We start from the raw sequence: 27683 nt of genomic DNA on the forward strand, positions 1-27683 counted from the left end.
CTGAAAACCTATGAATTCGGCCTGAGATTTAAAGAGAGAACAGCTGGAATGCTACAGTGAAAAGAGTTCGCGCTTTTATCAAGGTAGGAAGACGGAAAAAAATAAAGAAATAAAAAAGCATCCAAGGGGGAGGGGGCTGCGCTGCCGGGAGCAAGATTCCAAGTGCCCTGAGCGCCGAGGACACAGCCCAAGATCCAAGCTCCCCCTGGGACAGGCGGAGGACACAGGACAGCGAGGATGCTCCTGTCACGGGGCAGATCGGCGCCCCCTGTCCCGGAGCATCCAGGCCCCTGCGGACTGGGAGCTGTGGTAGTTACTGCGGGGCTGACTCCAGGGCTGGAGAGCTGGCCACCGCCACTGTTGTTGTTCCTCCTGGTGTCACCTTGTACCTGGGACTGAACACAGGCCTCATAGGATAAACGGCTCCCACAGAGCCATGCACCTGGCAGGGGGCTGGGCAGCTCCCCCAGGTGGACACACCTGAGAATCAACACGGCAGGCCCCTCCCCCAGAAGACCAGCTGGAAGGGCAAGGGAAAAGCAAGTTCATGACCCAGCAGCGCTGGAAAGTTCCAGGGGAAGTCTAGGGTATATAGAATCAGAGGATACACCTCCTTGTTTTTTGTTTGTTCCCCCCTCCTCTTTTTTTCTCTTTTTCTCTTTTTTCCAGTACAACTTGTTTTTAGCCACTGCACTGATCAAAATGACTAGAAGGAAGAACTCCCCACAAAAGAAAGAATTAGAAACAGTACTCTCTCCCACAGAGTTACAAAACTTGGATTACAATTCAATGTCAGAAAGCCAATTCAGAAGCACAATTATAAAGCTACTGGTGGCTCTAGAAAAAAGCGTAAAGAATTCAAGAGACTTCATTACTGCAGAATTTAGATCTAATCAGGCCAAAATTAAAGATCAATTAAATGAGATGCAATCCAAACTGGAGGTCCTAACGACAAGGGTTAATGAGGTAGAAGAACGAGTGAGTGACATAGAAGACAAGTTGATAAGTTGATGGTAATTTAGGAAGGAAGGAAGCTGAGGAAAAAAAGAGAAAAATAAAGGAAAGGTTAAGGGAAATAAATGACAGCCTCAGAAGGAAAAATCTATGTTTAATTGGGGTTCCAGAGGGTGCCGAAAGGGACAGAGGACCAGAAAGTGTATTTGAACAAATCATAGCTGATAACTTCCCTAATCCGGGGAGAGAAACAGGCATTCAGATCCAGGATATAGAGAGATCCCCCCTAAAATCAATAAAAACCGTTCAACACCTCGACATCTAATAGTGAAATTTGCAAATTCCAAAGATAAAGAGAAGATCCTTAAAGCAGCAAGAGACAAGAGATCCCTAAGTTACATGGGGAGAAGTATTAAGTTAACAGCAGACCTCTCCACAGAGACCTGGCAGGCCAGAAAGGGCTGGCAGGATATATTCAGGGTCCTAAATGAGAAGAGCATGCAGCCAAGAATACTCTATCCAGCAAGGCTCTCATTCAGAATAGGAGAGATAAAGAGCTTCCAAGACAGGCAGGAACTGAAAGAATATGTGACCACCAAACCAGCTCTGCAGGAAATATTAAGGGGGACTCTGTAAAAGAAAGAGGAAGTCCAAGGAAACAATCCACAAAAACAGGGACTGAATAAGCATTATGCAGACACTAAATTCTTATATTTCAATAGCAACTCTGAATGTGAATGGGCTTAATGATCCCATCAAAAGACATAGGGTTTCAGACTGGATAAAAAAGCAAGACCCATCCATTTGCTGTCTACAAGAAACTCATTTTAGACATAAGGACACCGACAGCCTGAAAATAAAAGGTTGGAGAACCATTTACCATTCAAATAGTCCTCAAAAGAAAGCAGGGGTAGCAATCCTCATAACAGATAAATTAAAGTTTAGCCCAAAGACTGTAGTAAGAGATGAAGAGGGACACTGTATCATACTTCAAGGATCTATCCAGCAAGAGGACCTAATAATCATGAATATTTATGCCCCAAATGTGGGAGCTGCCAAGTATATCAATTAATAACCAAAGTTAAGACATACTTAGATAATAATACACTTATACCTGGAGACTTGAACGCGGTGCTTTCTGTAAATGACAGATCTTCTAAGCACAACATCTCCAAAGAAACAAGAGTTTTAAATGATACACTGGACCAGATGGATTTCACAGATTTTAACAGAACTTTACATCCAAACGCAACTGAATATACATTCTTCTCAAGTGCACATGGAACTTTCTCCAAAATAGACCACATACTGGGTCACAAATCAGGTCATAACCGATACCAAAAGATTGGGATCGTCCCCTGCATATTTTCAGACCATAATGTTTTGAAACTAGAACTAAACCACAAGAAGAAGTTTGGAAGGATTTCAAACACATGGAGGTTAAAGACTATCCTGCTGAAAGATAAAAGGGTCAACCAGGAAATTAAAGAATTAAAAAGACTCATGGAAACTAATGAGAATGAAGATACAACAGTTCAAAATCTTTGGGATACAACAAAAGCAGTCCGGAGGGGGATATACATCGCAATACAAGCATCCATCCAAAAACTGGAAAGAACTCAAATACAAAAACTAACCTTGCACATAAAGGAGCTGGAGAAGGAACAGCAAATAAAACTTTCACCCAGCTTGAATAAAGATTCGAGCAGAACTCAGTGAAATAGAGATCAGAAGAACTATGGAACAGGTCAACAAAACCAGAAGTTGGTTCTTTGAAAGAATTAATAAGGTAGATAAACCATTAGCCAGCCTTATTAAAAAGAAGAAAAGACTCAAATTAATAAAATCATGAATGAGAATGGAGAGATCACCACCAATACCAAGGTAATACAACGATTTTAAAAACTTATTATGAGCAGCTCTATGCCAATAAACTAGGCAATCTAGAAGAAATGGATGCATTTCTGGAAAACCACAAACTGCCAAAACTGGAACAGGAAGAAATAGAAAACCAAAACAGCCCAATAACCAGGGAGGAATTGAAGCAGTCATCAAAAACCTCCCAGACACAAAAGTCCAGGGCCAGTTGGCTTCCCAGGGGAATTCTATAAAACGTTTAAAGAAGAAACCATACCTATTCTACTAAAGCTATTTGGAAAGATAGAAAGAGATGGAGTACTTCTAAACTTGTTCTATGAGGCCAGCATCACCTTCATTCCAAAACCAGAAAAGACCTCACCAAAAAGGAGAATTATAGACCAATATCCCTGATGAACATACAAAAATTCTCAACAAGATATTAGCCAATAGGATCCAACAATACATTAAGAAGATTATTCACCATGACCAAGTGGGATTTATCCCCAGGATGCAAGTTCAACACTTGTAAAGCAACCAATGTGATAGATCATATCAACAAGAAAAAACCAAGAACCATATGATCCTCTCATTAGATGCAGAGAAAGCATTTGACAAAATACAGCATCCATTCCTGATCAAAACTCTTCAGAGCGTAGGGATAGAGGGAACATTCCTCGACATCTTAAAAGCCATCTATGAAAAGCCCACAGCAAATATCATTCTCAATGGGGAAGCACTGGGAGCCTTTCCCCTAAGATCAGGAACAAGACAGGGATGTCCACTCTCACCACTGCTATTCAACATAGTATTGGAAGTCCTAGCCTCAGCAATCAGGCAACAAAAAGAAATAAAAGGCATTCAAATTGGCAAAGAAGAAGTCAAACTCTCCCTCTTCGCAGATGACTTGATACTCTACATAGAAAACCCAAAAGCCTCCACCCCAAGATTGCTAGAACTTGTACAGCAATTTGGCAGTGTAGCAGGATACAAAATCAATGCCCAGAAGTCAGTGGCATTTCTATACACTAATAATGAGACTGAAGAAAGAGAAATTTGAGTCAATCCCATTTATAATTGCGCCCAAAAGCATAAGATGCCTAGGAATAAACCTAACCAAAGAGGTAAAGGATCTATACCCTAAAAACTACAGAACACTTCTGAAAGAAATTGAGGGAGACACAAAGAGATGGAAAAATATTCCATGCTCATGGATTGGAAGAATTAATATTCTGAAAATGTCAATGTTACCCAGGGCAATTTACACATTTAATGCAATCCCTATCAAAATACCAAGGACTTTCTTCAGAGAGTTGGAACAAATCATCTTAAGATTTGTGTGGAATCAGAAAAGACCCCAAATAGTCAGGGGAATATTTAAAAAAAAAAAAAAAACAGAGCTGGGGGCATCACAATGCCAGATTTCAGGTTTTACTACAAAGTTATGGTCATCAAGACAGTGTGGTACTGGCACAAAAACAGACACATAGATCAATGAAACAGAATAGAGCATCCAGAAGTGGACCCTCAACTTTATGGTCAACTAATATTCGACAAAGCGGGAAAGACTATCCACTGGAAAAAAAGACAGTCTCTTCAATAAATGGTGCTGGGAAAATTGGACAGCCACATGCAGAAGAATGAAACTAGACCACTCTCTTTCACCATACACAAAGATAAACTCAAAATGGATGAAAGATCTAAATGTGAGACAAGATTCCATCAAAATCCTAGAGGAGAACACAGGCAACACCCTTTTTGAACTCAGCCACAGTAACTTCTTGCAAGATACATCCACGAAGGCAAAAGAAACAAAAGCAAAAATGAACTATTGGGACTTCATCAAGATAAGAAGCTTGCACAGCAAAGGATACAGTCAACAAAACTAAAAGACAACATACAGAATGGGAGAAGATATTTGCAAATGACATATCAGATAAAGGGCTAGGTTCCAAGATCTATAAAGAACTTATTAAACTCAACACCAAAGAAACAAACAATCCAGTCACGAAATGGGCCAAAGACATGAAGAGAAATCTCACAGAGGAAGACATAGAATGGCCAACATGCACATGAGAAAATGCTCTGCATCACTTGCCATCAGGGAAATACAAATCAAAACCACAATGAGATCCCACCTCACACCAGTGAGAATGGGGAAAATTAACAAGGCAGGAAACCACAAATGTTGGAGAGGATGAGGAGAAGGGGAACCCTCTTGCACTGTTGGTGGGAATGTGAACTGGTGCAGCCACTCTGGAAAACTGTGTGGAGGTTCCTCAAAGAGTTAAAAATAGACCTGTCCTACGACCCAGCAATTGCACTGCCTGGGATTTACCCCAAAGATACAGATGCAGCGAAATGCCAGGACACCTGCACCCCGATGTTTCTAGCAACAATGTCCACAATAGCCAAACTGTGGAAGGAGCCTCAGTGTCCATCAAAAGATGAATGGATAAAGATGTGGTCTATGTATACAGTGGAATATTACTCAGCTATTAGAAACGACAAATACCCACCATCTGCTTCGATGTGGTTGGAGCTGGAGGGTATTATGCTGAGTGAAATAAGTCAATCGGAGAAGGACAAACATTATATGGTTTCATTCATTTGAGGAATATAAAAATTAGTGAAAGGGAATAAAGGGAAAGGAGAGAAAATGAGTGAAAATATCAGTGAGGGTGACAAAACATGAGAGACACCTAATTCTGGGAAATGATCAAGGGGTAGCGGAAAGGGAAGTGGGTGGGGGTTGGGGTGGCTGGGTGATGGGCACTGAGGGGGGCACTTGGCGGGATGAGCACTGGTTGTTATGCTATATGTTGACAAATTAAACTCCAATAAAAAAAATTTTAAATATATTTCTTCATTCCGACTAGCTGAAAATATAGAAAATAATACCTTCGTTTGATGGCACATTTCAAAACATTTATATTTTCCAGATAATGACTGCAAATATTTTAAAAGAATATCAGAAAAAAATAAAAAAATAAATAAAAGAATATCAGAAATCCATTAGACAGGCTATGAAACATAAAGAAGTTTTAGGAATGAATAAAGTCACCATTTTCTTCTTCCTATATCTCTTTGGCTAACTTTGAGAAGAAGTGGCTTCAAAATTTATATAAAAATTTAATAGAGGAGTCTGGGTGGTGCAGTGGGTTGAGTGGCCCACATTTGGTTTTTGCTCAGATCTTGATCTCAGGGTGTTAAGATTGATCCACACATCAGGCTCATCAGTGTGGAATCTGCCTAAGTTTCTCTCTCTTTCTCCCTCTCCCCCAGCCCTCTGTATTCTCAGTCCCTCTCTGTCTCTCTCTCTAAAATAAAAATATGCATCTTTAAAAATTCTTTAAAAAATAAAAATTCAGTTATGAAATATTTACCCTTATTCTCCAATATGAAAAAATAGCAGTATTCCCAATGTTTGCCTATTTGCTTTAATGTATTTTCTGGAAGGAAAATCATTAAAACAAGTGCTTTGAAAAACAGCACTTAACATAATGTTCAGAATGCAAGGAAAGTATCAGACCTATGCCCATGAACAACCATAGTTTTTTTTTTTTAATCTTTTTTTTTTTTTTTTTTTTTTTTTTTTTTTTATGATAGTCACAGAGAGAGAGAGAGGCAGGGACACAGGCAGAGGGAGAAGCAGGCTCCATGCACCGGGAGCCCGATGTGGGACTCGATCCGGGGTCTCCAGGATCGCGCCCTGGGCCAAAGGCAGGCGCCAAACCGCTGCGCCACCCAGGGATCCCCAACAACCATAGTTTTGATGCAAATTGTGCTTATTATAAGACTTACGTTAAAATATCCCCCTCATGCAAACTCTAACCATTCTAATTTTTCTAACTCATTTCTATACCTATCTCAAGAATCTTTTCTTAATATTTTCCACTACATTTTGATTAAAATTCTGAGGATGGCATGCAGCTAGCAACATGTTTATTTCTAACTTGTTGACTTTATCTGGTTTCTTTTGAGAACTTTCAGTTATTATAGGCGTCACACAAAATGTTAGATGCCGCCCAATGGTGCATTGTATTCATTGCTTGCGAAGGGACCATTTTACAGTTGGTATAAATAAATATTGATTAGAAAGTTACCATTTGGAACTTCATATCTGTCTTCAATGAATAAACTTCACGTCTTGCAGACTAAAACATTCTGGAATTCTATGATAATATTAAAAAGGCAAAGTCTAGTTATATTTTTGACTGCATAAAACTCCTGCAGTTTTTATTTCATTTGACTTGTAAAATGTATAAAAAGTGAAAATATTGCTATGAGGTTTAACAAGTAAATGGTAAATTATGCACTCTCTCCACTATTAAGCAAATTTGCAATGCTATGGAACATTTAGCACTTTCTCCTAGATAGCACTCGACATTTTATATGCAGATGAGTCAATAGCTATACTGAACTTTTGCCTAACCTATGCCTTAATACACAAAATAAGCAGTGAAAATCGTCCAATTGCTTAACCAATCTGTACGTAGGAAAAAAGCCAATTGACTACTTTATATGGAATACCATTTCCCAGTCACGTCACTCAGGGTATTCTCACTCAAGGGTGAGCAAAGAAACGCTCATTTTTATTTCAAATTAAAATGTTTCATGCATTCAATTAATTCTTCACATGAAAAGTGACTGTAAGATCCCAAGCAAACAAATGAGTATAGTTTTCCTGTCACAATTAATGAATGGCACTTTCTTATCTTGCAATAGTTCCCATTCATCGGCATTGACTCTGGCTGTGTCAAAAACAAGAATCATGTTCTAATTTTTAAGAAGTTGAAATCAACCAACCAAAATTGCGGCCATGGCGAAATAATTGATTTTTTATCTAAATCTACATTCTGGTGGTTTACAGATCTTGAGGCAGAATCGGCTTATATAAGGGGATCAATCTGAAATTATATTTCTCAGTTACCATAAAGCACATAACTTTAGCATTTTCTGAATTAATTCTGTACTTAATTACTTAGACTGTGAAATCTATTTTCCCCTAAGTTGATTCAAACATTTTGAAGGTATAATAAAACAGTATTTGTAGAGGTAAGAGAAACCAGAAGACTTCTCTTTAAAAAAAAATAATTTTCAAAAAAAAATTAAAAGCTTAAAAAGAAAATAAAGGAAAGCAGAGAGAGAGAGAGAGAGTAGCAGGCATCAGACTCTTCCAGTTCCATCCTCAGTAATGATGTTGTTCTGGTTGGGGGCTCTGTTGTCCTACGTTTTTTTGAATGCCCTAATGCACATCCTCAGTCCATTAATTTGTTTATCATCATTGGCACTTTGCATAACATTTCCTTCTACCCTTCCTCCCTGCATCACCTCTTTAGGTCCCAATAACTATATTTATCACCATACCTACCCTTTTCTCCTATCCTTGCTTTACAGCTCTCCCAGGGGGATGAAAGGCCTCCATATAGCACTTTGAATTTTTGACTGTCTTATAAAACTGTATCACCAATCTGTTAGGAAAGGGGGAGGGCAGGTACAAGATAAGTATTTGCAAGTTCAGGAAAGTCAATGGGAGAAGAGTAATTTCTTGTTTTCAGACCAAAGAAAACATTATTTTCCAAACGTCAAGCTAACACACAAAGCTTAAAAAATAACAATCATGGGCAGCCCGGGTGGTTCAGTGGTTTAACGCCACTTTCGGCCCAGGGTGTGATCCTGGAGACCTGGAATCAAGTCCCACATCGGGCTCCCTGCATGGAGCCTGCTTCTCCCTCTCCCTGTGTCTCTGCCTCTCTCTCTCTCTCTCTCTCTCTCTCTCTCTCTTTATCTCTTTATCTCTCTCTCTTTCTGTCTCTCATGAATAAATAAAATATTCAAAATAAATAAAAAATAATAATCATGATTTACTGCTAAATTGACGGTATGGTTCATATATGTTGTCATATGGGTTCTATGAGTATTTCTCTAGGTATGATTAATATTGACTTGATTTTCCTCACCATTAATAGTGATAAGATTAGAAGTTCATAACTTCTAACTTCTCAGTTCATAACTTCTAAATAACCCCAGTAACACAGGGGACTAAAGAAAAATATCATTGCTTGAAATTACTAGCTATTATATATAAGTTCATCTATTTAATAAAAAGAATAGCAAGACTACATCAAACTCAAAAGCTTCTGCACAGTAAAGGAAATCATAACAAAAAGAGAGGTAAATTACAGAATGGGAGAAAGTATTTGCAAATCAGATGCTGATAAGGGATTAATATTCAAAAGATATAAAAACACATATAATTCAATAGCAAAGAATCCAATTTTAAAGTGGACAAAGGATTGGGACACCTGGGTGGCTCAGTGGTTGCATATCTGCCTTTGGCTCGGGTCATGATCCTGTGGTCCTGGGATTGAGTCCCACATCGGGTTTCCCGCATGAAGCCTGCTTCTTCTCCCTTTGCCTATGACTCTCATTTTCTCTCTCTCTCATGAATGAATAAATAAAATCTTAATAAAATAAAATAAATAAAATTAAATAGACATTTTTTCAAAGACATACAAATGGCCAACAAGTACACCAAATGTGTTCAACATCACTAACTATCAGAGAATTCAAGTCAAAACTACGATAAAATATCACCTGACATCTGTTAGGGTTTCTATTACCAAAAAGACTAAAAATGAGTGTTGGTTAGAATGTGGAGTAAAGGGAACCTGTGTACAGTGTTGGTGGGAATATAAATTAGTGTAGCCATTCATTCATAAAAACATGAAAATTCCTCAAGAAATTAAAAATAGAACTACCATCTGGTCCAGTAATGCCATTTTGGGGTATTATCTAAAGTAGATGAAAATACTAACTTGAAAAGATATCTGCACTCCCATGTTCATTGCAGCTTTATTTACAATAACCAAAACATTGAAGCAACCTATGTGTTCATTCATGGATAAATGGATAAAGAAAATGTGGCTCATATATACACAAAGGAATATCATTCAATCATAAAAAAGAAGGAAATCTTGCCACTTACAACATGGTTGGACCTTGCAGGCATAATGCTAAGGTGAAATAAATCAAAGTAGGACAAATACTGTGTGATCACACTTATATGTGGAATCTAAAAAACACATGAATGCACAGGTACACAGGACAAATTGGTGGTTGCCAAAGGAAGGAGCTGGGGGTGGGCAAATGGAGGAAAAGGGTCAAATGGTACAAATTTCCACTTATAAATTAAATAAGTAATGAGGATTTAACATACAGCATGGTGACTATAGTTAATAATACTGTATTTCATATTTTTGTTTAAATTCCAGCTGATTACTTTAAGGTATAATATTAGTTTCAGGTGTTCAATTTAGTGATTCGACACTTACATACAACACCCCATGTTCATCACAAGTGTACCCCTTAATCTCCATGACCTGTTTAGTCCATCCCCACCCCATCTTCTGGTAACCATCAGTTTGTTCTCTATAGTTAAGAGTCTATTTTTTTGGTTTGCCTCTATCACTCTTCTTTCCCCTATGATCATTTGTTTTGTTTCTTAAATTCCAATTGTGAGTGAAATCATGTGGTATTTATATTTCTCTGACTGACTTATTTCCCTTAGCATGATATATTCTAGCTCCATCCATGTCATTACAAATGGCAAGATTTCATTCTCTTTTTTAAAAGATTTTATTTATTTATTTATTTATTTATTTATTTATTTATTTATTTATTTATTTATTTATTTTAGAGACAGAGAGTGTGCAAGTGGATGGATGGTCAGAGAGAAAGAGACAGAATTTCAAGCAGACTCCCCGCTGAGAACAGAGTCCAATATGGGGCTTTATTCATGATCCTAAGATCATAACTTGAGCCAATGACTGAATAATATTCCATTGTGTGTGTGTGTGTATCTCACATCTACACAGTGAAGGAAACAATCAATAAAAGTAAAAGGCAACATATCGAATAGGAGAAGATATTTGCAAATACATCTGATAAAGGGTTAGTATCCAAAATATATAAAGAATTAAAAAACTCAACACCTGGAACACCTGGGTAGCTCAGCAATTAGGCCCAGGGCATGATCCTGGAGTTCCCGGATCGAGTACCATATCAGGCTCCCAGCATGGAGCCTGCTTCTCTCCCTGTCTATGACTCTGCTTCTCTCTTTCTGTGTCTCTCATAAATAAATAAATGAAATCTTTTTAAAAACAAGCAAAGAAACCAAAAAGCTCAACACCCAAAAACCAAATAATCCAGTTAAAAAATGGACAGAATACATGAATAGACATTTTTCCAAAGAAGACATATCGATGGCAAACTGACATGTGAAAAGATGCTCAACATCATTCATATTTATGAAAATACAAAGCAAAACCACAATGAGGGGCACCTGGGCTGGGTGGCTCAGTGGTTGAGCATCCGCCTTTGGCTCAGGTGGTGATCCTGGGGTCCTAGGATCAAATCCTGCATCAGGTTCCCAACAGGAAGCCTTGTTCTCCCTCTGCCTATGTCTCTGCCTCTTTCTCTCTGTGTCTCTCATAGTAAAAAATTACAATGAGATATCACCTCACACCAGTCATACATAATGGCTAAAATTAACAACACAAGAAACAGCAGATGTTGGCAAGGATGCAGAGAAAGGGGATACTCTTACGCTGTTGATGGGAATGCAAACTGGTCCAGCCACTCTGGAAAATAGTATTTTTTAATTTTTAAAAAGTTAAAAGTAGGACTACCCTATGACCCAGCACTTGCAGTAGGTATTTACCCAAAGGATGCAAAAATACTAATTTGAAGGAAGATATGCATTCTGATGTTTACAGCAGCATTAGCCAAATTATAGAAAAAGTTCATTGACTGATGAATGGATAAAGAGGATGTATTGTATATTTGAAAGCTCCTAAAAGAATAGATCTTAAAATTTCTCATCACAAGAAAAAAAATGTAACTATATGTGCTGATGGATGTTTACCACTTACTGTGGTGATCAGCAATATATGTAAATAATGAATCATTATATTTTGTACCTGAAACTAATATTGTATGTCAATTATACCTCAGTGCTTTTTAAAAAGCAAGATCAAAAAAGCAAACAAGTTTTTTTTTAATTTGAGGTGTTCACTGACCCCAAACTTCCCAAACATTGAAAATCTTTTGTAAAGCCCATATCTTACAATACTGTACACAATGAAATTCCAATCACCTTCATCCACTAGTTTTAAAAACCCTTTGTTGTTCCTTTGGGCACCTGCATAAGGAAAACTGAAAACCAAAGGAAAAGAATTGATGTGATGCATCAGAACTCATTATCAATATAGTTTAGGAAGTAAGAGCTAGAAAGGCAGCCACCAAGTGGAAAGTCTCATAGACAGTGAAGTTTTGGCAAGGAGGACTGGATCTAAGTGTTATAGCAAGAAGTATTCAAAGGAAATTGAGAGCTAAGATTTGGCAGCAGCCCAACTAGAAATCAAGTCTCACCATGTGTAAGTTTGGTAACAGGGGAACCAGAGGAGTCTATATTTGGAGCAAAATGCAAGCAGATATCAAGACTTTGAGATGGCATTTTACATCCTGGAAGAAAGCTGAGAATGATCAAAGCTAAAGCCTAGTACTCTGAAAGGATCCGGAGATCCTTCTATTTGACTGAAATGGGAATTAGGTCATCATACCTTTGAATGTTGGATGGTCTGGTCAAATTGCACCACAATCTAGTTGGAGAAAGGAGAGACAGAAGACAGAATTGAAATATTTCAAAGTTTGACCAAAGTTAGCCTGAGTGATAGCCTGCAGAGAAAAACCAGGACATATGATAAATATTAACAGGATAGGAAAAAAGGAGAAAGAAGTGTTAAGAGTGAGCTTCAATTTCAGAACTAATACAGGAAAACACCCATCTTTAATCAGTGGTCCTCCCTGCTATAGTCTAATCAGCGATGTGTCGAATACCAAACTCCCCTCACACTGAGTCAAGGGCCTGTGGTTGCATATGAATTCCTGACTAAAATTATCTTGTGCTGGGTAGACAAATTCTAATAGAGATCACTGGGCACTTTTATTCTTTGACTACAGCTGTTTTTTTCCAGAAGTGGGTAAGTTAATATGTAAAAGATTCATGAATCTTTTCAGGAATAAGGGTCTGATTATGATTTACATCATCCATAAGTCAAGATACAGACTAAAGTTTTATTTGTGCCTCTTAGTCTCTTCCTGGGAGTTTTGTGGGCACCTGAAGATTATTACTCTTCAAAATCTTACTTAACTACAGGGGAATAATCAAAGATGAAAACACAAAATGCAGCAGTATCCTTGTTTCCAAAAGCATCATTTCATACTTCCATCTACTTTCAATAATTTGTGAAGCCTTACTAAACATATGGAAACCATCTTTTTTATTGGGAAAAAAGATAATTTTTATATTAGCACTCAACCAGTTCTATACTTTCTTTGTCTTATCAACCTATTTTTCCCCTGATTATATTTCTGGACTATAAAATCAGGAAGAAGGGATTCCCACTTTTACATGCCTCTGAATACAAATGGTTCTATCTCCTCTCAGGTGTTATATTCTTTAAAGGATGCAAACAATAATTTAACATTTTTCCAATAGCATAAACTTAACTTACCCCGAGGAGAAGAAATATTGAAGTACAAGATGAAATTGTATCATTTTAGAAGCAGTCATCACTGGATATGCCCGGAAGTCCCTGCATGCACTCTACTGCTTTATTTAGATGCTCTGTTCAAAGCTTTAAAATATGAAAGAAATGACATGCTTGAAAAATATTAGAAATTGAACATTGTTAACTCATTCTCTATGTGAAGTAAACTTTATACAAGTAGATATATATGGATAGATATGGGTATATGTGATACAGATACACACACAAGCACACTTTTGTTCCATGATCACTACATATATAGAAATAGATTTTTTAAATAACTAAAAATATTCAATCCAAAATATTCAAATCCTCCAGATTAATAATAACAACATAAGCAAGTATATACATAAATATAGGTAGCTATATATGCATGCATAAATATGTATATGTTACTATATGCTGTATGTATGCATACAAAGTATATATATGTGTGTCTATATGTATATATATATATATATATATATAATTTATTTTCTTTTATGTGCAAGGCAATACATAAATGTCCTAGTAAATCAGTTATGGGTTAGATCAACTCTTTGGTCTATTTTTCGTTGTTTTAAATCAAATGGCTATTCCAGACAAGCAAAAATCTCCCAAGTGAACTTCTTTTGGCACTCACATAAATTCAACTAGCCATTTTCTCCAACAAGATATGTCTTGACTAAATATGATTGCATCTTATAGGAAGTATGTTCTGATGTACAATGTTTCATGCCACGTAAGTTACAGGCCACTTACTTTAATTAAATCCACTTTGAACAGCTTTATTGAGCTTTATTCACATACCGCACAATCCATCCATTAAAAATGTACTGCTCAGTGGTTTGTAGTATGTTCACATAGTGGTACAACTACCACCATGATCAATTTATTCTCCATTTCCTCACTCCTCGTTAGCCCTTCTGTCCTACTTTCTGCCTTTATTAATTTGTCTTTTCTGAATATTTAATATAAATGGAATCATACAATATGTGGTCTGTTGTAACTTGTTTCTTTCACATAAGTGTGTTTTTAAGGTCTAGCCATACTGGAACATGTGTCAGTACTTCTTTATTTCTTTTTATTGACAAATAATACTCTTTCATATGAAGATTCCACATATTCTTAAATGTATTCATCATAAACATTTGGATCGTTTCTTCCTTTAGGCTATTATGAACATCCTGCTATGAATATTCATATATATGTTTTGCATGTGCCTATGTTTTTATTTATCTTGTTACGTACTTAGGAGTGGAACTGCTGGTTCATGCAGTCACTCTATGTTTAACATTCTGAGAGATCTCAAAACTGTTTTCCAAAGAAGCTGCATCACTTTATATTCTTACTAGCAGTACATGAGGTTGTGGTGTCTCCACATCCTCACTGACACAGACCTTTTTTATTATAGCCATCTTCATCGGTATGAAATAGAAACTTATTGTGTTTTTTTATTTTTATTTAAATTGCAGCTAGTTAGCATTCAGTCTTTTATTAGTTTCTGGTGTAGAGTTGAGTGATTTAACATTTCCATACAATACATGGTGCTCATCACAAGTGCCCTCCTTAATCCGCATCACCTCTTTAACCCATCTCCCCACCCACCTCCCTCTGGTAACCATCAGTTTGTCCTCTAGAGTTAAGAATCTGTTTTTGACTGAAACACTGTGAACTCTTTGGAAGACAAATGTCAAGGAAATAAATGTTATGCATTGCTAATTTGAAATGCACTTGCAATATGGTGTCTATTATAATAGAAGTATTTTTGTCTGATTTTTGCTCTTTATTATCCTTTCCTGCTTTTCAGGTTCAGGAGGCATTAAACGTGTTCATAAGTGTTTTTCTTTCCTTCAGGCAAAAATTAATTAAACTATTCTTAAAGTGTCTTCAAAAATAAAAAAAAAAAGAATCTGTTTTTGGTTTGCCTCTCTTTTTGCCCCTTTGCTTATTCGTTTTGTTTCTTAAATGCTACAAAGTATTTACCCAAAGAATACAAAAATACTAACTCGAAGAGATGCATGCACCCTGATGGTTATAGCAGCATTATCTACAACAGCCAAATTATGGAAACAGCCCAAGTGTCCATTGACTGATGAATGGATAAAGAAGAACTGGCATATATAGATATAGATAAAGATAGATATAGATGAAAGATGGATAGATAATGGAATATTACTCAGCCATAAAAAAAATGAAATCTTGCCATTTGCAATGACCTGAATGGAGCTAGAGAATATTATGCTAAGCAAAATAAGTCGTCAAAGAAAGACAAATACCATACGATTCCTTATTGTGCTTTATATTGGCACTATCTGATGGCTAAAGGTGGTGAGCATCTCTTCATTGGCTTATTGATGATTTTTGTGTATGTGCATGTGTGTGTGTTCTCTGGAGAAATATATATTCAGATACACTGTCCATGTTTTATTGAGTTACTTGTCTTTTTATCGCTGCTTTTTAAGAGTTCTTTATATACTGTAGATACAAGTTCTCTATCAAATATATGACTTATCAATATTTTCCCCCATTCTGTGGCTTATCTTTTCTACTTTCTTGCTAGCATCCTTTGAAACACAGAAGTTTTTAATTTTGATGAAATCCAGTTTATTTCTTTTTTGATTTTGTTGTTTGTACTTTTGATGTCATATCTAAGGAATCATTGCTTAATTTAAAATCACAAACCTTATGCCTGTGTTTTCTCCTAAGAGTTTTAAAGTTTTAACTCATATTTAGGTCTTTAATCCATTTTTTTCTTTAATCCATTTTTATCTAGTTTCTGTAAATGGCATCAGAGGTCCAACTTAACCCTTTTGCATGTAGATATCCAGTTGTCCCAGGACTACTTATTGAAAAGACTATTCTCTCCTCCAATGAATTATCTTGGCATCATTGTGAAAAATTAGTTGGCTATAAATGTGAGTTTATTCTGGACTCTCAGTTCTATCCTATTGGTTTATATGCTTATCTTTATGTCAGCGTCACATTGTCTTGATTACTAGAGCTTTACAGTAAGTTTTAAAGTCTTAAAATCTTAAAAAAAAAAAAAAAGGGGGGGGCAGCCCCAGTGGCCCAGCGGGCCAGGGTATGATCCTAGAGACTGATATCGAGTCCACATCGGGGTCCCTCCATGGAGCCTGCTTCTCCCTCTGCCTGGGACTCTGCCTTTCAATCTCTCTCTCTCTCTTTCTCTCTCTGCCATGAATAAATAAATAAAATCTTTAAAAAGTATTTTAAAAAGTCTGAAACTGTGAGACTCTCACTCTTATTTGTGCTTCAAGATTGCTTTGACAATTTTTGCTCCTTTGAGTTTCCATATGAATTTAGGATCAGTTTGTCATTTTCTGCAAAGTAGCTAACTATGATCTTGATAAAGATTGCATTGAATCTATAAATCAATTTGGAAACATTGCCATCATAGCAACATTAACTCTTTCAATCCATGAACATAGAATGTTTTTCCACTTATTTGGATCTTTATTTTCTTTCAACTAAGCTCTGTAGCTTTCAAAGTGTAAGTTTTGTACTTCTTTTGTTTTATTTCTATATGTGTACTATTCTTTTTGATGATATAATAAATACAATTGTTTTCTTAATTCCATTTTGGGAATGAAACTTCTTTGCAAGTATATAGAAATAGAGGGTTTTTTGGACATTGGTCTTGAATCCTGCAAACTTGCTGAACTTGTTAATTAGTTGTAATGGTTTTTAATGGATCCCTTAGGATTTTCTGTGTATAATATCATGTCATCTACAAAAGGAGATCACTTTTATTCTTCCTTTCCAATCAGGCTCCTTTTCTTTTTATAGTTTTATTACCTAATTGTCCAACCTACAACCAATACAATGTTGAATAGAAGTGTGACAATCGACATCCTTGTCTTCTTCTGGATATCAGGAAAAATAACTCAACCTTTCACTACTAAGTATAATGTTGCCTGTGGGATTTTGTAGATGTCTTTCACCAGGAAGTTCATTAATTGTTAATGAAGGCAAATTACATGTTAAGGGACAACATGATTCCCTACGCTAAAAAGTTTTCAGTTTTAGCTGCCAGCTCATTACATTAAGGTCTAACTGGTAGCTCTCCAATTCAAATGACAGAATAAGAGAACTAATATATTTAAAATCTAATAAAATTAAGATTTTTTTTCACATATACTCAGTGAAATCTCACTCTGGGTTTGATGCATATCATAACCCAACTCTCAGAGAATTTATGGAACTTTCCCAAAATCATGAATACTATATTAATGCCAGGATTTGACCCATAGATCCTCAGGGTCCAGGAAAAATACAGTCCAGTGTGAATTAGTCATTTAGGCTTAATAAAAATGCTTTCTATTTAAAAAATAAAAGAAAAAAAGATTCTTCTTATTGAAATAGACAATTTAAAGATGATTTGCTCCTTTTGCTATTATTCTTTCAGGATGTCTGAACTTTTTCTATTAAACTACAACTTTTTTAAGATACAAGTTTAAGTTACACTGCTATTACAATAGACATGTGCAAGTACTTTTTAATCAGATCCTTCAGCTCTTTCAGCTCTTTCTGCTCCAAACAGGCAATAATATTCACGTGTGCATTTAATGGGAAAAAATGTATATTTTCAACAAAAAAAAAGTTTGACTTTCAATGATGTATTTTTTAACACTTGTAGCTTAATTAAAAGATAGAACTAGGGGATCCCTGGGTGGCTCAGCAGTTTGGCGCCTGCCTGTGGCCCAGGGCGCGATCCTGGAGTCCCACTTTGGGCTCCTGGCATGGAGCCTGCTTATCCCTCTACCTGTGTCTCTCTCTCTCTCTCTCTCTCTCTCTCTCTCTCTCTCTCTCTCTCTTGTCTATGTCTATCATGAATAAATAAAAAAAAAAGATAGAATTAGTTTTAAGCCTTCAGGCAATTTCTGGGCATTGTCAAACACACACACACACACACACACAAACATGCATCTAGTTATTTAACAATAGTCTTAATGCATTCAGATACAAGGCCTTTGGACAAAAGACAGTGCTGAAAATCATTTTGGAAAAAAAATGAGTTTCTTCCTAGTAAGAAGATGATTTTAAGTCAGTGCACTTATGGCCAAACTATTATGTGTATCCTTAAATAGTGGTAGAATGTAATTTGAGGCCAGAGCTGATAAATCAGAGTCATTTGTCTGATAGGGTAAATGGAATTTTTTCAAATGGCATTTAGAAAAAGAGCAAAATATTTGGAATTCAGCCCTGTCCAAAGATAAAGTATATTCTCCTAAAGAGGAATTGCAAATAGACGGAAGGAAAGGCCATCTGTGTGTTCTTCTTTTTAGCTGCCAGCTCATTACATTGCATGACAAAAAATCACATGGAGATTTCAACCTAGCATATATACTCACTGTATATTTGACAGTATGTCTCCTGCCAGCTGTTTTCTGAACAGAATTCTGATGTGATAAGGCTTTTTTTCTATTATTTAAAACAGATAGGTAGATAGATAGATAGATGATAGATATAGATAGATAGATAGATAGATAGATAGATAGATAGATAGATAGATAATACATCACTATTACCAGATATCACTACAATAAAGGAAATTTGGACATTTCAATATCTGCTAAGACTGCAACTATATCTTAGAATTTATCTCTTTATACTTTCAAGTCTATTGAATAAATGGCAGAATATCCAGATTCACTTAAAACATACATTTCAAGAAACCAATAACTTTTGATTTATGTTCCTGAAATTATGTTTCATTTGCATTTCTTAAATCAAGTTTTGACTTTCTTTCTTAAATTTATCCTGCATTGAACATTCATCATACTCTCATAGAACTATATCCAGAGTCTTGTATAGTGATTCAAAGTGACTGTAGAAAAACCTCACACATATTGACTCTGTTTAACCAATATTAAAGACCTATTGAGGGAATTAGTCAATTTCCAGGGGATATGCACTGAGAAAAATATGAAACATTTTCTTTTCACTTCTTTAAAGTTTTTATTTAAATTCCAGTTGGTTAACATACAGTATAATATTAGTTTCCTGTGTGCAATATAGTGATTCCACACTTCCATATGACACCCGATGCTCATCACAACTGGTGCACTCCTTAATCCCCATCACTTGTTTCACCAACCCCACACCCACCTCCCCTCTGATAACCATCAGTTTTATTCTCTATAGTTAACAGTCCATTTCTCAGGATGCCTGGACAGCTCAATAGTTGATCATCTGCCTTCAGCTCAGGTCATGATCCCAGAGTCCTGAGATAAAGCCCCACATCAGGCCTTCCAAGGAGAGCCTGCTTCTCCCTCCCCCTGTGTCTCTGCTCCCTCTGTGTCTCTAATGAATAAATAAATATGATCTTTTAAAAAAAAGTCTGATCCTCGGTTTTTCTCTCTCTCCCGTTGCTCATTTGTTTTTACTTTTCTGAATTGAATGCTACAGTATAACTTTTCTGAAAAAAAAAATCCATAATTATGGGATGGGTAGAACAGGGCACCATATGGGACATACTCCTGAGGTGGGCATTTTCTGCTAGCTATGAAGAAATTCCATAGTTGAATGCAATGCCCTAAGGTGAACAAGCCTCCTCTCACATGGTTATAGTGTGTCTATCTGACATGAAAACAAAATAGGTCCTGGATGATAAATAAATATTTGTTGAATTGAACTAAAACACCTTCTCCCCCTTCTGATGATTCCCTATGCTAAAAAGTTTTCAGAGCACCTAAACTGGTGTAGTGCATGGTACTTACACTGATCTCAGGAGTGATGCTGTGCAGTACATTGCTGTTTTTCATGAACACAGTCGAAATCTTTCCCTATAAAAACTGGCTCTGGAAATGCAATAAGCAAAGAATGGGAAAGCCGTATTTGAATACACGCAGAGGATTTGTCGTTCTAAGAAACAATCTGCACTCTACAGCTTGATTTATCTCTCACCATAATCCTCTTAGCTAAAGGAACAAGATAAATGAATAATCTTTGAGAAAATGTTGTTTTTTGCACACTGAGTACAATAACAAATATCAGAGTGAAAGTGAAAACAGAAATTGTCACAGATCTAAGAACCTAACTGAATAGCTTTAAAATAGGTTTTTAAATATATTATTCTTGTAAAGTGTACGATAGATTTGAAAATATTACCAGAAGTTTTAAAAATACCCCAGTGATTGTACTGAGTAACATTATTTATAGGAATTTATTCTAAAAATATAATCTGCATCACCCAAAGACATTTAAAAAAAAAATCTTCATACAAGTAGGAAATCAAAAGCAACCTGAATGCTCAATAAAGGAGATTGTTGGGATGCCTGGGTGACTCAACGGTTGAGTGTCTCCCTGAATTCCAGGACTGATTCCCACCTCCCCCCCCCCCCACCCCCCCCCCACCCCCGCATCGGGCTCCCTGCAGGGAACCTGCTTATCTCTCTGCCTAGGTCTCTGCCTCTCTTTCTGTGTCTCTCACAAATAAATAAATCAAATATTTAAAAAATAAAATAAAGGAGATTGTTTATCTCTGTGTAATTTTATAACCATTAAAATCAGTAATAATATGTACAAATACAAAGTGTAAAGCAGTATTTTAATATAATGATATGATTAGAAAGATAAAACAATGTTTACAGTGGTTTAGTTGTAGAATCATGAGAAGTTTCCTAAACAATGCTTATTCTCAGAAAATGTATGATAAAAATGTTATTGTTTTTACAGTGTAAACCAAACTGCATAAGGAACATACTATCTGAAAGCATATGTAATATTTTATTTTGGAAAGATATTCCCTGCAAGAGCAAGGATTTTCAGTTTGTTCATATTTGCATCCCAAGTGCCTAGGACAGCTCCCAGCCCATAGAAAGAGTTAAATCAATACTATCTTCATGAACATAATCTATTGATTAGTCAGGGATAAAATAGGCCTCTTGGTTCTCCTCACCTGGGATTGTGCAGGATTCAGGTAATTAGTCTTACTTTTTTTTTAAAGATTTTATTTATTTATTTATTTATTTATTTATTTATTTATTTATCTGACAGAGAGAGAGCACGATGAGGTAAAGCAGCAAGCAGATAAAGATGGAGAAGCAGGCTCCCCACAGAGCATTGAGCCCAACATGGGGCTCAATCCCAGGACCCTGGGATAATGACCTGAACCTAAGGCAGAGGCTTACCTGACTGAGCCACCCAGGGGCCCCAGCTAGTTTTACTTCCTATAAAGTTGCTACCATTTCATACATCACTTCTCTCTAGTGGGAAAGGGAGAAACACCATGGGCCTCCAATTCTTACTTACAGAAATTTTTATCCTTCAAAGATATAAAATAAATGTATATCCTCTTGGTCGAATTTCATTTTAGAAATGACACATCTTATGAAACGTATATCACAGTCAAGTATAAACTAACACATTTAACTATATTGAATTCACCATTATAACTTTGACTCTTCATCTGCCCTTACTAAAAATAACTATCATAGTCTGTCCGTATTTGTATGACCTTAGATAGTAATTTGAGAAATCTATTCCATGGCCATCTATTTTTAAATATAAAAGTAATAGATTCTCCTTAAATAACATCATGTAATGAAATGAGCTTTTTTAAAGCACAGCACACACACACACACACACACACACACACACACACATACACACACAATTTTTCCTGAGTGGTTTGGAAGAAAACTAGAAATTGTCCTTATTATTCCAATGAAATAACATAAGTTGTATAATGTTGTTATAATACCAAGTATATGTTCAGCAAAATTAACTTGTGCTCTAAGGATTTCCCTTCAAGGAGTAATTTTTAATAACATTTCTCTCATTGTAATATTTTCCTTTCAAAAGCACAGGGACTGCTAAATTTATTCATTACTTCTACAATTTGAAACACTGACTCCAAGAAACAGAAAGGAAACATGAATACAATTTATAGAAAATGAAAAGCTAAAAGAAGTTGACCTAGTTATGTCTGAATTATTACACCAGCTGCTCTCCATGCTGTATTTGACACCATCATGAAAACCAGACCTCTCAGCTGTAGGCATGGAGGCATGGCCACCACAGCAGAACTAAAGCCAAAAAGCTTTATGTGATAAGCAAAAGCCTACATATGAAACACACACAGTGTTCCATGTTGTTTCAGAAAACTTGAGTGTCAGTGTCAATCCAAAAAAGAAAAGTATAGGGAAAAGGTGATTCTTGAACTGTAGTCTAGTTAAGTTACTACAGTACAGAAAAACAGAGCTCCCTTTGGTACCTAGTTCTGTAAGGTCACAATCATCCACAAGGATTTCCCAAAATCAGTGAAAGAAATCATAGCTCTTTTAAGAAAAGAAATGTCCTGGGTGCCTGGATGGCTCAATTGGTTAAGCAGTCGACTCTTGGTTTCCACACAGGTCATGATCTCAGGGTGCTGGGATTGAGCCCAATGTCAGTCTCTGTGCTTAGTGCAGGGTCTGCTTGGGATGCTCTCCTTCTCCCTTTGTGCCTCCCCTTGCTCTCCTTCTCTCTAAAAAATGAATAAATAGAATAAAAGAAAAAAGAAAAGGAATGTCCCCCTTTTCTTAATAAGCTTAATAATAGATTAGGAGGAAAAATAAAAATGTAATAAAAAATAAAAATAAATAATAGCATAGGAGGAAAAATTCTAAAAAGTCACTATTGTCTCACAATACCATTGAACTGTCAGTCTCCTTTTATCCTTTTCATTTATTCTTAAAAACAAGATTTAGAAATTAACCAGCTCTAAGTTTGAACTCTTCAAATTAAAGATTTATAGTTTTGAAACTTTATTTTCTGCAAGAGGAATGGGAGTCTCTCTTCCATATCTATATCCACCAGACAAAGTTAAAATTTAAAAAGTCATTATTACTATACCCTATTCCAAAGCTTCCTAATTTAATGATCTATTAATTTATTCATTCAACAAATATTTACAAAGTGTCTATATAGGCTAAAACATGTTCTGCACTGGGGATACAGTAGTTAAAAAAAACAAAAATAAACAAAATGCCTTCTCTTGTGGATTACACATGGTCAAATAATAATTATAATATTACAGGTAATAATATTATAGCCAATAATAGTAATAATAGCTAATAATGACAATAAGTAGGTTAAAATAATAATAAATAGGTAATAGTAATAATATAATAAATAGCTAAGTTACATAGGAAGTAAGCATTATTGAAAAAATAAATAAGAAGCCAAATAGAGTCCAGAAGTATATGCACATATATAAAATCATATATGATTTTTAAAAAACATAAATAGATTATGGTTTTTAATAAATCATAAAAACATATGGAGAAATCTTAATGGACATTACTATGTGAAGGATTCAATATGAAGGGGCTACATACTAGATGATTTCAACTATATGATATTCTGGGAAAAGCAAAAGTATAAGGAGAGTTTAAAGACCAGGGGTAAGGGAAGAATATGTGAATAGGTAGAGCAGAGAGGATGTTTAGGAAAGTGAAAATACTCTGCACGATACCATAATGACAGAAACACATTATACACATGTCCAAACCCATAGAAGGAACCACAGGAAGAGTCGGCCATAATGTTGTAAACTATGGACTTTGGGTGATAATGATGTGTCCACATGTTCATGAATTGTAACAAATGTATCATTCTGGTGGAGGAAACCCAGGTGCAGCCTCCAAGATTTGGGCTATTGAGAGTGGAAAGAAAGATCCAGAAGGAAAAGCAACAGAGCTCAGATCATACGGGACTTTGTAGACCTTTTATCATGATGAGAAAGTTCCTTCTACTCTAGGTTCTCTGAGAGTCACTGAATAGAGAAATACATTGTTTTCCTATGAATACCCTGATTTTTACTAAACATTCACATCCATCAGGAGAATCTAGGTTATGCTTGGTAATTAATGTCCCCAAATGCAGTGACTTAGAACTATAGCAGTTTTGCTGAACCTTGCTGTGCTGCACATCATCCTTTTTCAGGATTCCATACCTTGTTCCAGGGCTCTGACAATGGCCAAGACAGAAAAAAATGGCAGGGGGTGGGGGTTCATAGCAAATCATGCACTGGACATTAAATCCCACCTGCAAGTGACACCCGTCACTTCCACAGCCATTTTAATGTTAAAGGAAATCCCATGTCCACTCCAAACTTTGAGGATTCCTGTAGGAGACAATTTTGGGAAAAGCACTAATAAATAACCATAATATTAATTATTAGGGTTTTTTCAAATATGTATTTACTTATTTGAGAGAGGGGGAGAGTATGTGCATGCAGAGGGGAGGGGCAGAGAGAGAAGGAGGGACAGAATCTCAAGCATACTCTCTACTGAGTACAGAGTCTGACATGGGGCTCTCACAGCCCTGAGATCATGACCTAAACAGAAACCAAGAGTCAGACATTTAACCCACTCAGTGAGCAACCCAGGCACCACTAATTATTAGTTTCCTACAAAGTAAAAAGATAATCATTATGCTTTTCATCATTACCCTAATCTGATATCAATAATGAGTAAACATATGCAATGTTACTTTTGATATTTAGTCGGATAACATCTCTAATAACTATTATGTTCATATTTCTTTCTAGAAATCTGTTTAGTTTCCCTATCTTCCGGTATACCCCAAGGTTTCATAGGAAATTAAGTTACCCCAGAGAACTGTAATTTTTTTCATGTCCATAATTTTTCTTTTCTTAGGGAAGTCAGCAATAAATGCCATATGGACATAGCCTTTTATCATCAGATGTTTTAATTTCTTAATCATGTATTCTGGCAAAAGACAGTTTTCCTTTAGTGTTTGTTTTTCCTGCCCTGAGAACTGTTTGATTGTTTCTGGCATCTGTGCTTTTGCCTTTTTCTGTTAACACAGAGGCAAGCAAAGCTGTAGGGGTTTGGCAATGCCTCCATCTGCTACAAATCCATTGCTCTTGCCATGTTTTATTGCTCTCATTCTGGGAACGAGGGTGTTAAAAGAGTAATATGCTAACTGGGAATGGATGTCCAAAGGGTAAAACCATCAAACCAGAGAGGACTGCTCTGTATTGGGGAAGATGCATCATTTGACCTCTGGAAGTGGTTTTGACAGGACTCTCCTTCAAAAGGAAAGTTTCTCAGTTGAAAAGTTTGCTGAGTTCCAGTTCATCTTTAAGTACTTGAGATTTAAGATATATTAGCCTTCAGCCTTCAGCCTTAGTCTTGGGTTCCATTCTGGCATTTGGAGCACTTATATCCAGCAAACTCTTTGTTACACATTCACCTGGTTTAAAATATGCTGACCATCCACACTGCCTTTTATATATATTTTGGTCTCCTCTTTTATGTTGTTGGCACTTTTCATTGGTGACTTACCATTTCCAGTTCAGTCTTTTCCACTGCTATGCAGATAAATGGCAAATCTAACCTTTGGGAATTGTTTAAGATCATTTATCTTAGGGACACCTGCGTGGCTCCGTAGTTGAGCATCTGCCTTCAGCTCAGGTTGTGGTCCCAGGTCCTGGGATAGAGCCCCACATCAGGCTTCCCTTAGGGAGCCTTCTTCTCCCTCTGCCTGTGTCTCTGCCTCTCTCTCTGTATCTCTCATGAATAAATAAATAAAATCCTTTTTAAAAAAGATCATTTATCTTCTTTTTTCCATTTCCCATCTGTGTATTTATCCCACATCATTTGGTTTTCTATTTCAACCAGAGGAAAACATGACACTTATTTTTTAAATCCTTCTCAAGAGGGTATTTTAACTGATTTTCCAGAGATTCTATTTTTTTAAAGTAGACTCTACACCCAATATGGGACTCTAACTTGCAACCCTGAGATCAAGAGCTGGCATCCTCTATCAACTAAGCCCACCAGGCACCAGACATTTTCTAGAGATTTGAGGTTAATTTGCAACAAAGTATATTCATCCTGAACTACAAAGTAAATTAGAAGTTTAGCTTCGTATTTTTTATTGTTTTAATAATAGGATGAAACAGAAAACTTTCAAAACATCATTACTCAAGAAATATATGACAAGACAACATCTATAAAAGATGAACAAAAAGAGTAAATACGGAATGTATATGTGTATTACTTTAAAAACACACTTCATTCTAATTTTTAACAACTATTACACCATGTTTTTTAGCATTTATCCTCAAAAATGCTTGAGAACCACCAGAGAATTTCATACCAACTTTGACTCATCCTACGACAATTGTTCATCTTATAAAAAGTACATGCACAGCCATTTTTATTGGATTGTTCCTTTCTTGTGCTCATGACTTCAATCAAGAGCTGCATGGTGGAAGGGAGTATCATCTCCGACTCCACAGCTTGAGAAATGTGGCTTCCCTGTCCTGTGGGGACTCATGAAATCCTTCTTCTTCCATCAGGCTTTTTTCAAAGATAAGTGGAGAAGTCACTCCACCACGTTAAGCCTGCATCTGGGCCTCCCACCCCTTCGTGGGGCAGGATTACATCTCCTTTTGAAAGAAGACTGATAGCGTTCATTCTCCTCCAGGGACTTCTCACTGGCCATCCTCTCTGCCTTACTAACCTCCGTTCTCCTTTAAGGATTTATTCAAAATTCAACTTCTTAGGGATACATCTCTTATCATGCCTTAAAATTGCTTCACTCCATTTTCCATGATGCAAACTCCAACCCCATGCTGCCATTTTTTTTCATTCTACTTAACGTGATCTGCGTCAATTCAGATCTCTCCAGTAGTAGTCTCCAAGACAGAGTTAGAAGCACAAGAAATTAACTGGAGGTATTGACTGTGAAAGATAAAGGAGAAAGGGAGCAGGAGCAGATAGATGCATGCAGGTCAGATATGTATGCGAGGAGGAGAAAGAGAGAGGAGTGAGCAAGAGCTTCAGATTAGAAGGCAACTCTAAGAAGTTCTCCACTAGCCCAACAGAGAGTTCCAGAGCAAATATGGCCCTTTAGAAAGGACTGTGGTAGGTAGAAATGGTTATGCTGTATTCCCCAGGTCTGCCCAGTCATTGGTTGGAGCTAGTCCATCTATGGCTCCAGAGTTGAGATAGATTCCAAGACACTGTTTCCTGAAGCGGTAGGCTGACTGCATTTCATGTAGCAGATTTTCTCCCGAAGGGAGATCTGAGTGGTGCACATCCAGGGATCTTCTGAGTGTATATTGTATATTATTTAATTTTTTTGTCTATCTTTCCCACTAGCACCTAGTAGGTGCTCAAACAAATCTGTTAAATAAATAAGTGAGTGAAGTCCAGTAGATAAGAGATTTTTAATTCATTAGTGAAATATGCTACATGACAAAATGATGCAATGCACCATGAGTATTTTAACCCT

This window comes from Nyctereutes procyonoides, unplaced genomic scaffold (genome assembly GCF_905146905.1).
Source record: "Nyctereutes procyonoides isolate TBG_1078 unplaced genomic scaffold, NYPRO_anot_genome, whole genome shotgun sequence".
Taxonomy (NCBI): Eukaryota; Metazoa; Chordata; class Mammalia; order Carnivora; family Canidae; genus Nyctereutes; species Nyctereutes procyonoides.